The 13437-nt window shown below is 42.7% G+C and overlaps 1 protein-coding gene across 1 annotated transcript in view; it reads left to right on the top strand.

Annotated features, from left to right (window-relative positions):
- Nucleotides 1–13437, top strand: part of ANTXR1 (ANTXR cell adhesion molecule 1) — a 487726-nt gene that overhangs the window by 400647 nt on the left and 73642 nt on the right. The window lies entirely within an intron of this gene.

Raw genomic sequence — 13437 nt, 5'->3', positions numbered from 1 at the left:
TTTTGGCACAGAACCCACACATTGCTGGAGTTATGTCGTAAGCCTGACACAACACCAGCAATGCCTGGGTGAGGCCTTTTCTTGTTGCACTGCGTCACTCCTTAAGTCTGCTCAAAGCAGGCTTAAGGTTTTGATGCAGTGCGTCCTAGAAGTTGCATAGTTAAATCTTGTAGGTTTCACTGCGTCACTTCTATAAGGCTTTCTGGAGTGGGAACACCCACCCTGCATACATTATGCCTGACGCAGGTATAATGTGGCACAGGGCTTTAACCGCATCGCTGCGGCGGCTTTTCCCGCTGTGTGCGGCTTTTTTCAAATTACCGCGCTACATGACGAGCTCAGCTCATCATCAGCATAGGAGCGCCGTAGCTGATGACATCCCGTGACAGCTCGTCATCAGCATCGATGTGGTTAAAGGGTGACGCACCTGCCTAGATGTGTCACATTTTTACGCCACAGCTGCATCACAAAAAGTGGCACAATGGCGGCGCAAACGTGTTTCAAGGGGCTTGTAAATAACCCCCTATGATTTCATTAGTCCTGTCTGTAATATCTCAAAATTATCTTCTTGAAAAACAGTCATGATAATTAATGGGACTAGTTTTGTGGCTACATTTAAAGGGTTGTGTTTTTCTGGGGGATATATCTATAGGTGTATATAAGGAACAATATATCAGGAGACTAGCTGGTTGAGATTGAGGCACGACTGGATGACTGGTGTGTTTTCTGTAGGGAAGGGAATTCCTTGAGAAGGAACGTAGTATAAACAAGTGAGTCCCTGAAGACTGGGAAGGAAGCAGGACAGAAGCTGAGGACTGACGCAGGTTTGGACAGGCAGTGAATAGGGAGCTGGCAGTGTGCAGGGAAAACTATGAACATAGCACAAAAACAACACAAAGGTAATGCAGGAAAACAACACACAAACTATCACAAATGATAGTTTGTCTGCTGCTCAGAAGGGATCTCTCTGTGAGGTGAGAACGTTCTTACAAGAAAACAAGGAGCAGCATTGCTTAATTTGTTAACATGTAAGTTCTAGTACCCAGAGTATTTCTCAGGAGGACTCTGGGGCTTGCACTATCCACTTTCCTTGCCAGTACTGCCAAATAAGAACTATTACACAACACTAGTGTGACATGTTGACAATAGCAAGACACATAGCAGGGTAAATATGGCCTGGACCCCTCACATTCATTTATATAAGCATATTGAATTTGTTGTTAACAAGTAATACTACAAAAATATACAGATAGCGAGACCATGTGGTAGACTGTCATAAAGTGCTAAGCACTGCAAACACTGGCACAAATTAAGCACTAAGGAGCAGAACATCTGACAGAGTTCTGGGAGACACCGAACAGCTCTTATGGAAAAACAGCACTAAGTGGATCTCTGTGTCAGAGGCCCAAGGCATCAGAAACACATTGGTACCCTTGGTAACAATGATAATCAACATTGTAACATAACACGCAAAAAAAAACCAGAGTGAACAGAAGAAGGAACAACAAAACAGAAACGGGGTTCAGGGAAAAGCAGGACTGGGATAAGGGCCAGGACTGAAATATAAGGAACTGAAAGGTTGAAAACAAGACCGGAAAATATCTACACTCTAACATGGCAAGATGGAAATATGCAGACAAACACAGAACACAGGGCAAGGAGTGTGCATATAACAGGGCAGATCAAGAAAAATGACAGAAACAAATACTACAAAATAGCCAACAACAGGAACATGGGTTACCGAAATAAGGGAAACAGAATCAAAGCACAAGCTTGGAATGACAACAGCAGGAACACAACAGAGCACAAGGAGACTCGGCAAACGTCAATTGCCAGCCACTGTACTTTGGGCTCCCAGGACTAATATAGCTGGAGGCTAAGAGGAGGAGCACAGATGCAGGGAGACAGCCAGGTGCAAGGAATCAGGAAGCCATCAGTTAAGGGAAGTGTGAACTGGAACTTGGAAACACCAGCAAACCAGGAGGCACAAGACAGGAAACAAGAAAACCGGGCATGGACAATGGATTGGCTCCAAGAGAGAAAAAGCTCCAGAGTGCAGATATATAATGGTCAAAATAATAGTTGCCTTCAGGAATTAATCTAGTGAACAGAGAGCCGCCATCAGAATGTAACCAGGGCAGGGTTTGTAGACAGTAATGACTACAGGGACCATGATGCATCAGGAAGGTAGTGCAAAGGTCTGTCTTGGAATATAAAGTGGATCTGGGAATGCCCTGTGCAGAAGTGTACGTAATTCTATTCAGGAATAAAGGCAGGGCCCCAGAGGACCTTTGTGAGCGCCACCTAGTGGCTGGATAGTAACGTTCTGATACAATATGCTAATTTTTGATAACAAAACATGTACTGTGCAACATAACATCGCTCCTTGCATTTTAATCTTTATAAATCTTTTTATTGGTATCTTGATTTAAGTCAGTACATCAATGGGTTGAAACCAAAACATTAACCTTCAAACTAGCATCATTGTGCACTTTATTATTACAGTTGTTTAAGAGTGGATTATTAGCCCTTCCAGCTTTACAGTCTCCTCAGTCTCCTTTCACACCTTGTCATCACATGAGGCACATCATTAGGGTTCACAAATGTTGGTCTGCCCTCAAACCTTTTTGAGGTTTGGAATGATTTATCAGGAATCCTCTTCACTATCCCTATACTTGAGCCATTTTTTCCCAGACCGTATATTTTTCTGGACACAATTGTAAATCAGAAGCTCAAGGATGGTAAGAGTCCAAATCTGCTTTCTACTTAAGCAATGCGCTCCCCAGAACCAACATAGGTACCCTTGGGTGCCTGAGTTGCAGGTAGGATTGTGCTTGTGTAGGAAGGGACACCTTTCTGAACAACAACAATCCTCATGGGCATGTTCCTCTCTCTATGTGTGCTGCAAGATGCAGCACTCATACAAAAAGGAAAAAACAAGGGGAAATAAAGATATTTCTCCTTGTTACACCTCACTTCTGGATGCATATCATTTTGACACTTTCCCAGATCTACATGTAATGGTAAGTCTTTATATGCGACAATATCCATGGGAGGTTGCGTGGGGGAGACCCAGGCTTCACCCATGGAATGCCTCCCTGGGGAAGAGTAACGCAATGAAGTGATTTGCGCTGCGTTGCATTAGTCTAGATTTCTCAAGCCATCCAGGGCCACGCAAAGTGGCCTTGTGTGGCTTGATAAATCTGTCTTAGTAGTTGCATCGCCCTAGCGCCCCCTTGCATTGCGCAAGGGTGACACAACTCAATGCCCCTCAGACTTTGGACTTCGTTGCATGCATCAGAGCTTTTCAGTGGTTAAGTATTTTCTTTGTATGTACTTAAATTGTATGAGGCAAAATCTATTTGACATTACCACCTCCCTAGGAGCCATCAGTGCAAAGGCCCTTCTTCCGTCTTGTAGGGGGTCCATCTTACGCTTCCAGACCTCTCCTGAATGAAAGTGTCTGAAGTGCTAATTATCAGGGTTTTGTACATACTGGATATTTTAACTTTTTTGGGGGTGGTGAGATTATTTTTTGCTTCCAGTACACTGAACTCTGGATTATCGTGCAGTTCAGTTGGATCTGATGTGATGACATGTCCTAGCTGCAGGCTATCGGAATAAACTTTGGTCTGCATGAGCCCAAATACCTACCTCTACTTTGCAAAGGACTTCATGGTGCCTGAAGAAACAACATCACCAATTTAGAGATGCCTATGCAGTTCCATCACCCGAATACCTCTAGGGAGTTAACCCGAGGGAGAAATGTACCCACCCAGCAAGGTGTTTTCCTCCCTAATTTTATGTAACCATCTGTTTTATGTAAGGGAGGCCCACAGTGTCTCCAGGACTACTTTAGATGCAGGGAGTTTACTATTGGGCAGAATATCTCTATATCAGTAGTGAATAGGAGGGTGAACTCCCACTGCCCATAGGTCTATTGAGTATTGCCAGGTCTGTTGAAGTGAATATCCAATCATTTGCTACTCACAGGTGTGCTGCTCTCTATTAAGACGCAAGGTCAATCATACCCAGCTGCCCCCTGTACGTTGAGGTGCAGCATTTGATCACTGATACTCATGGAAGTCTTTTCTGCCAAACTAAAAGTCTTATGGGGAAATTGAATTTTTCAGATGCAGTTTAGGGAGCAGATATAGACAGTTATGTAGGATGTGGAGAATTCTGAGAAGGATAATCCTTTTAATCAAAGCTGTTGTCCTCAACATATACGGTATAAGAGATGACCAATCTAGGGTGCACCTCCGAACTTAGACTTCTAGCAGTTGAATGTTTCCTGCTGAAACCACTTACTCTCTATTTTCTACCTGGATACCCAAATATTCAATGTAAGTGAGCACCGACTTGTAGCTCTATTTGATATGTCCAGGTAGGGTAGAAATCCTTATTTTTAAATAGAAAAATAATGTGAATCACTTTTTATGACCCCTTGTCTCATGTATAAATGTTAGGGTTTTCAGCAAAAAGACCTAACTGTACATTAGATTTTTTCTCCAAAATCCCACAAGCTATCAAGTCTATGTTTAATGAAATCCAAGAGGAATCTTTGACATATTTATTTTGTTACCTCTAACTCATTTTATGTATGTGATTTCCCCCATGGTTTATTAATCATTAATCAATGTGGGCATGAGACATAGTACAGGGTTGGATTCAGCATGCATGTGCAATGCAGCTTTGTCCCATTGGGTAAAGTTGATCAAACACAGATTATTGAAGAGTGATCATTGATGTCGTCCAACAGCCAAATATAATGTCCCAGTGTGTAAAGGTAGTTTCCAAGAGAGCAAACTGAGCGGAATTATCTCCACTTTAAATCAGATTGTTTTTCCATTGACCCCTCCATTACCTATAACCACCCCTTTCTTGTACATATGATCCATTCAAGGGATTGGACTGAGATTTTTAACAAATTTCCTTCATGTGTATATTTGCCAAAATAGGCCTCACGTTTCTTATCCTGTTCTCACAAATCAACTGATACAGATTAGCCGCGTGTCTTGCACCAGATTGTCTTGTAGTTGAAAAACTACGATTTTGGTGTGCCCAACATAATGCCAAATTTGACAAAGATTTTCCTAAGGCCATCCTTGCACATGTGGTCTAATGGCTAAACTATGGCTTTGGGGCCAGGGTTCTAATCTCACCTCCATTACTTTACCGGAAATGATGTGATTCCTGACAAATCAATTAATTGCCTGGTGCCAATAATTTGATACTAATGTGGACTGCTAATGTTTAAATCCCTAACTGATGTACAGTTCTCTGTTGCTATGTGGCTATGTTTCCACTACATAAATAGCAATGCATACATGATGCACGTGTTATTATAGCCAAGAACTGCCTGCGTAACCAACTCTAGCACCAGGCTGGGGTTACTTCATTTTTAGCCAACAAAGAACTGTTGCCCTGCCAACATATTGTTTTAACACAAAACCTACAAACAGGGTCCCCCAACCACTATGGAAAGTGAACTTGTCTCTGCATTTACCGAGAACTCTAGAGGTGCCTTGTTGATAAAGTAATAGCAAAGCTCCCCTGGAATCTTGGAGAGTACAGAATACGCAAACCCCAAGTGCAACACGTGTAAGCTTTGCTGGCGTCCAGTTGCTCTTTCCTATTGGTCAGAGTAATGCACGTTCTTCCAGTAGATGGCTGGGATCCCAGTTCTAGGGAAGTTGTTTGCAAATTTCATGTCTCATTGGAGAGCTTCTGAAGAAGCTGTGACTCATCCAAATTGGATAGGGAAGGAAAGAGTTTTACCATATGAAGATTAATGTTCATTAATCTTGAGATTTATGAACCACACACTTCTCCATCGCAGTCTTATCTCTCCCCACCATTTTTTCAACATAATTTATGATTCAGAACCATTCTGGGATGAAAAAAACCTTGGGAAGCATTCAGCTGGAAGTTAGTGAAAAAGTGCTACACTTCCTCTCATATATAACCAGAGTTAGACAACATTCAAGGTTACAGTTATATAATATAGGACCATTAATAGTTTTCGAACGTCACCTATATGCATATGGCAAACTGCAGGAGAAAACCGTTTAGGCGCTTAAGAAGGTTTCACTCTTGCAAATTATTTGATTTGCAAGGAAAGTAATTTTGTAAAAAAAAATCACGTTCTCATGTACTGAGAAAATTTACTCAAAGGGAGAAATGAACAGAAATTCCTAATAGGATACCTCGCAACACATTTTACTTCAGTGGAAATAACAAGGAAAAAAAACTATAACTAAAATCGGGTTGTTATTTTTATTGTTAGTAAGATCATAGATTTGTCCGGTATAGTATTTACACACAGGTTGAGACTATAAATGTTTTCAGCAAACCCATTTAATAAGAAGGAGAGACTCCTTGGAAGACAAATCCAGGACAGTCTTCTGACTCCTGCAGTCTATAGTTTTGGGGGAAAATCATCGATGATCGAAGCTTCCATTTGATTGGCTGGCAGAACTGAGGGTGGAATGTAAAACTATTGCCTGAGGCCACTGCACTCTTCTAATCTGGTCTTTTTTGGGCACAGACCCCTTAAATATAACAAAACAATCTTACATAACCAGGAAGTTGAATGTGTCGAATACTACTTCTGCTAAGCGGGAGGCACATAGATACTCATCATTTCCTCTTATGGTACCCATCACTTCTCCTGCTCAGACTCTTTCACTTCCCCATAGATTGTCAAAAACTCCATTATATTACCTTGGCGTTTTTGCTTAAAATAGGAATTTGCTACCCTTGCTTACCCGAAGCAGAGAAAGGTTTTACCATCTAGTTTCACCTGAAATTTGTGTCATAATCTGTCCTTTTTCCTAATAGCTTTTTGATGTTTTTTGAGAATGTTTCAGATATGTCATTACAGCTTTGGGTAGATTACTCTGGCAAAACATGTTCCCCAACTTTAGTCACTTAATAATATCAGTTTGGTTTATTACTCTTACATTGTTTGTAACAAAACAGTTTTCTGGACTACAACTAAATTCCTTTGCTCTTGAGATTTTTGCATTCATGGATGTATTTATATGTAGATATTTGTAAAGCACCAACCTGATCACTAAAAACAATGAAGTTCCATAGCTGAAACAGAGGACCAACCGTGGGATGCACCACTGGCATTACATAGCTGGTAGCTAGGAGTGATTGTCACCTACTGGGTTCCGTTTAACCACAAATTTGATTTGCCCAACCTCAATGCAAATATCAGGCAGATCTCTTGTTTAATAGAATTTTTTATAAAACGCTCAAAACAAAATACTTTTTCGTGCATTAGTTTGGTGGTGAATTCCTGCTCTCTAAACCACACAATCAGACTGCTGAAAGATGAGTGCAGTTACTGACAAAAGTTGCCACTTGCAGGTCATTGTCAAAAACAATGAAGAGAGATCAGGTGACATAAAACCATCAGATATCTGCGACCTGCCACCAAATTTAAAAGTAATGTACCCTCTCACTGGGAGTTATAGCTTTGAAAAAAATCTCAGGTAATGCATGCAAATAGGTGACATTTGGCTAGGAGTGGAGAAGTAAATAAAGAAGTGTTAATGGATTGAGAGAGCACAAGGACTTACTTACTCCACAGGATTTTTTTCTTAAAACCAGTTGGGCAATTGCCACTTTTGCCCAAGCAACATATATAGAAATGTATGAAATACCCATACACTTAGTAAGAGAGGCCTGGATAATCCTGCAGGGATAGGAGTTGCAAGTAATGAGGACTTCATCGCACCCATTAATCTGTGGGTAAGTTTACATTTGCAACCTTCGTGTACACAAACAATCAATGGCTTTTGCTGTTTCCATGTGTGCTGTACAACGCAGCACACATGGAAACAGCAAAAACGAGGATAAATTAAATATTTCTCCTCGTCAGGGTAAGACCAGGTTTTCCCTGCGCTTAATTTTGTCGCTGCCCTATATTTGCGCCACCCTTGTAAAGATGGGCCAGCGTCAAAATCAATAGGTGTTGTGGTGGAACGCCCACAGCAACACCCATTGCACTCCCCTTTCATGCTAAGCATAATGTGAAAGAATGCCTTGTTTACAAGGCAGCGTTAAGCCACGTTAAGTGGCTTAATGCTGCCTTGTTAATAAATAAGGCATCCTTGTTAATAAGGCGTAGTCCCTATCGCCACCACAACGTCATGAAAAGTGACGGTGTGGTGGCAATAGGGCTTGTAAATATGCCCCTGAGTTCAGAGTTCATCGGGAAAGATAAATAGGAGACCGTTCTCTTGTCCACTCACAATAAAGGCCTTAGTAGGGGGCAGTAAGTAGGTAGCATCATATGCAGTGATGTTACAGAAGAGTGGCATGGTCCCTGAAAAGCATGAAGCATATATTTCGAATATATTTTAAAACTCTAAGGGCCAGATGCACAAAGGTTTTGTTAGGCAGAATTAGGCTGTTTTCGACCGCAAAAAAAAGCTTTTTTGTGTGTACAAAAGGCTTAATACAATTTAGTAACTTATCACTGAATTGCTATTTGCATGTGCAATTCGAGATTTGGAAGGGGCATGTTTAGGGTGTACCTTCCAAACGCCGAATCACAGTAGTATTCATAAATGTTTTGCGACCAAATTCCAATCACAAAATATTAATTCTTTACCACCAATTCTAAAGTGGTGGTAATCCATACACAAATGGTAGTGGACCGCTACCCCTTTGAGAGTGTTTTAAAATGTATTTTTTAAGAGCAGGCAGTTGTCCCAAGGAGAGTTCAGGGGAGCTCGGGTTTAAGTCTTGGTGTCCCTGAGACTTCAGAACAGGAGGCTAGCACACACAGGACCTTGGAGATCTTCTTCAAGAAGGTTTAAGCAAAGTTCCAGTCTTTGTCCCTTCCTTGGCAGAAACAGCAACTGCAGGCCAACCCCACACAGCACACAGCAAAAGGGGCAGTACTCCTCCTCACAGCTCTTCAACTCTTCTCCTTGCAAAGGTTTCTTTTGAGTCCAGAAGTTCTGGGGGTTCAAGTGTAGTACTTATACCCCAACATGTCTTTGTTCTCTTTGTGCAAGGGTCTCCTGAGCCCAGTCCAAACCAGTTCTGTCCTCACTGGTACAGTATGTCCACAGCAGGTGGAGACAGCCTTGTGTAAGGAAGACAGGCCCTATTCGGGTGCAAGGAAATCTCCTCCTACTACTCTAAATTCAGCCAAGGTCTATTCAGCTCAGCACTGAATCATCCAGGACGGTCAGTGACACCTCACCACCCCCCACAGTGGCTGTCTACAGTGAATGCACATCCCCAGCCCTTCTCACACCAAAACCAGACAGTCAATACACAAACAGGCAGAGGCACACAGAATGGTTAAACAAGAAAATGCCTTCTTTCTAAAAGAGGTACAAAAGGGGGTGGTGATGGACGGAGCATCTGAACCAAACAAACACTCACACCCAGTCAAAAGATCTGGGTTTGATCCATCACCGTTCTTTAGCCCACTCTGCCACCCCAGTTCAGACATGGCTATATGCAAATCCTTCTGACCCTGTGCCTCATGGGAACAGTCCAGCCCGAACTGCCAAGACATGCCTTCCCTGGACCGGAAACAAGTTTCCGAGGACCGGTTTCGGGCATTCCAGTCGTCTTCAGCCGGGCTGGACTGTTCCCATGAGGCACAGGGTCAGACTGATTTTCATATAGCCATGTCTGAAGTGGGGCGGCAGAGTGGGCTAAAGAACGGTGATGGATTAAACCCAGATCTCTTGACTGGGTATGAATGTTTGATTGATTCAGATGCTCCGTCCATCACCACCCCCTTTTGTACCGCTTTTGGCCGCCATAAGTGTGGCAGGGTATGCTCAGACGTGAGTCCCTTGCTCACTTTGCCACTGGATTCAAGCAAGCCGGGCTGAAGATGGCTGGAATGCCAGACACCGGTCCTCGGAAGCTTGTTTCCGGTCCAGGGAAGACATGGCTTGGCAGTTCGGGCGGGACTTTTCCCATGAGGCACAGGGTCAGACTGATTTGCATATAGCCATGTCTGAACTGGGGTGGCAGAGTGGGCTAAAGAACGGTGATGGATTAAACCCAGATCTTTTGACTGGGTGTGAGTGTTTGATTGATTCAGATGCTCCGTCCATCACCACCCCCTTTTGTACCACTTCTTTCTCAAAGAGGCATTTTCAAACACACAATTTAAAAAACATATTTACTAAACGATGTGTTGATAAATTCGGAGTTCAGAGAGTCTAAACTTTTTTTTTCCATCTTGTTCCAATGGGAAGTTATACTTGTAAGATGTTACAAAGTATTTCCCATTCTATCCTATGGGGCAAATAGCCTTTCAATAGTTAAAAAATGAAATTGGCAGCATTCCACTATCAGGACTTGTGATACACACCAGTACATGTCCTAACTTTCACAAACACTGCACCATGCCCAGGGGGGTACCTGGTGCCTACCATATCGGTGCTTTTCATGTAAGAGGGAAGGTTAGGGCCTGGCAAGTGGGTGCACTTGCCAGGTTGACATGGCAGATAACAAACTGAGCACAGACACTGCAGTGGCAGGTCTGAGATAGCTTTTCAGGGCTACTCATGTGGGTGGCATAAGAAGTACTGCAGTCCCACTAGTAGCATTTGATTTACAGGCCATGGCACACTTAGAGCACTAGGGTCTTACCAGTAAATCAAATATGCCAATCAGGAAGAACCAATTGTACTCACAATTTACACAAAGAGCACTTGCACTTTTACACGGATCAGCAGTGGCAAAGTGCCCAAAGCATCTAAGCCAGCAAAAACAAAATCCAGCACAACATCAAAAATACTGGATGTAGAGGCAAAAAGTCAGGGAAAAAGACGCCAAAGAGGCCAAGTCTAACAAAAAGTAATCACATACATTGTGGTCTACAGACTCCAGTAGGCCACCATTCCTATAATGTTAGTGATTCCTAATGAGTCACAAATTGAGACCTACCTCATTAATATTTATGAGGTAGGTTGATTTATGACCTACTAGGAATCGATATTTGGGAATAAAAAAAGTCATACATTAGGAATATCAATTTGCTAATTGCAATTCGGAGACTATCGCAATTAGGAAATCGGCATTCCAAATGTTTGTACATCTGGTTCCTAGTCTCTCCACTGTTTAGCAAGATTTTATGCTTGTGATCACTAGATTACAGTATTGATTTATGGAAAATGTACAAAGAAACCATATGTCTGAACCTAGAACATGAAGATTGAGTGGGATGGTATAATCCTGAAGCTCTGTTGTGCCCCCTACAGGCTTTTAATGATAGTAAACAGCGAAGTTAAGAAAAAAAGCAATGCACTGTAATGTGACTTAAGTGATTACCAGTGGCTGCAGCTTTTCCAACCATTCTATCCATCCCCTTTTGTCATTTAAATATGGCCCCTATGGGCAACTGGTATACACAGATGTTTGTCCAATACTATCTGTGCTCTAGAATCAAACCTACGTCTCACAAATGAGGAACAGCATGGGTGAAACCGGTCTACTGTTGCTTATGTTCCTGTTCAGAGAAGATATAGCCTGGCAGTTTGGGCTAGACTCTTCATATTGGGGAAGGACTAAGTCTACTGTGCATATGTTTAGGATAATTCTGGAGTGTCAAACTGGATAAAGCAGGCAGTGGCAAAGCCAATAGGTCTGGTGTTGGAAGGCCTATTTTGTTGTCATTTTTTTATATTTTATTGTTGGGAGAGCTTGTGGGCCCTCACCATATAAAAAATATATATATTGACTAAGGCAAAAAATAAGTTTGGTCTCAAAAAACGGACATTGCCAACGTAGTTCCTGGCACTGACGGAAACTCATTTGTGTGTGGATGGGTTTTTGTGAAAGAGCAGAAAGCAGTCACTGTGAAGGTAGCAAATGACTGAAGTGGGCTAACCCATTTCCCTATGCAGTATGATGAAGAGGCTAGGAGAAAAGGTGAACAACAGAATATCAGACCAATGAATGAAGAGGGCTGAATGGAAGCCACTATAACGCACATAACTTGTGTATTTCAAAGTGCATGTTCGCCCAGAAGGACATATTGACGCTGAATAACAGATGTTCATTGCTACCCATCTCAATGGTACTCATTTTATTAACCTTAGCAGTATGAAAGACTAAGTGGACCCAGCTGGATTTGAACCTGAGACCTTGAGGTCAAACACAGGCCCCTACAACTAGTCGCATTCGTCCACTAAGCCACTATTCAATAAGTATACTGTATAGATTATTTTAGTCAAAACTAAAAGTCTAATCTAATGCTAGAACTCAAAACTGCAGACTAATAATATAGCCCACACCAAATATGAAATTGCCTCCTACATTTAAATAAGCAGTAGTCATTTTATTGGCCTTGTACAGATGCAAGGCTGGGTCAGTGCAGGATGGCAAATAGATATCTGCAGGAGGCGTGTTCAACCCAATGGCCTTCCACTGGAAGCCAAGATTCACTATAGAAATGTTGTCTTGCACAAGAGGCTTTGTGCTGTGCAGGGCCGGACTGGGAACCCAAATCAGCCCTGGCAATTTTGTCCAACCAGCCCTTGGGCGGGGGCGGGTTGTGCAAGTGTGAACCACTGCTGCTTTTGTTACTATTGTAGCACCACTGCAAAAGCGGCCTACATAACAAAACAGACCTCCACTGTGGCAAAACCGCCATTCACCCATACAGCCAGTAACAGGAAAAAAGTCTGATGCCCGCTAAAGCCAGTCCGGCCATGGTACTGTGGTGTCCAGGGACAGCCTTCTTCTCAGATAGTGTACCTGGAAGGACCAATTTGGTGCCATTGCTGGTGGTGGTGTTAATGAGGCCTCATGGGGCCATTTTGTGTTCAGAGGTCAATCCTTGCCTGGTTCTATCACACAGTGACAGGCTTCTGAATACGAGCATATCCACCTATCCCCCACACCTGAATCGTATACAGCTTGTTGCTGCTAAAGGGGCAGGTGGGGGCGTTAGAGGCAGTGCTTAATTTGGGCTGGTGGTTTCCGGTGCTCGGCACTGGCACTTAATAGTCAACATGGCTCTATTGACAGTCCAACACATTAATGGCGCTGTCTTTTTAATTTTGAGATGATCACAACAACTGTGTTTGTGAAGTCAATATACATTGAAAATGAATGATGCCAGCCTCTCATGCCATTATTATAGCTGTGTGTGGCCTGAAATAGTCTGACTAGTCACACTTGTAGGAGTGCAATGACTAGTTGTTATGTTGGTACTGTCATTGACTGAGCTGGCAGGGTATGGGTGGTGCTGGCTGCAGTGGCCTTCCGAGATGGGCCCTGGCACTTAACTGTTTGCAAATTAAGCACTGGTTGGAGGGTGTGAGAAGGAAATGAGAAGGACATGGGAGGGGTAGGATGAGAGTTGAGGGAGTGTTCACCGTAGACATCTGAATGCTCAACATTAATTCAGACAGCTGCGTGCACCCCTCTGAAGGTTGA

This window comes from Lissotriton vulgaris, chromosome 11 (genome assembly GCF_964263255.1).
Source record: "Lissotriton vulgaris chromosome 11, aLisVul1.2, whole genome shotgun sequence".
Lineage (NCBI taxonomy): Eukaryota > Metazoa > Chordata > Amphibia > Caudata > Salamandridae > Lissotriton > Lissotriton vulgaris.
Note: the sequence above shows the minus strand (reverse complement) of the source record. Positions and strands in the feature narration are given on the sequence as shown.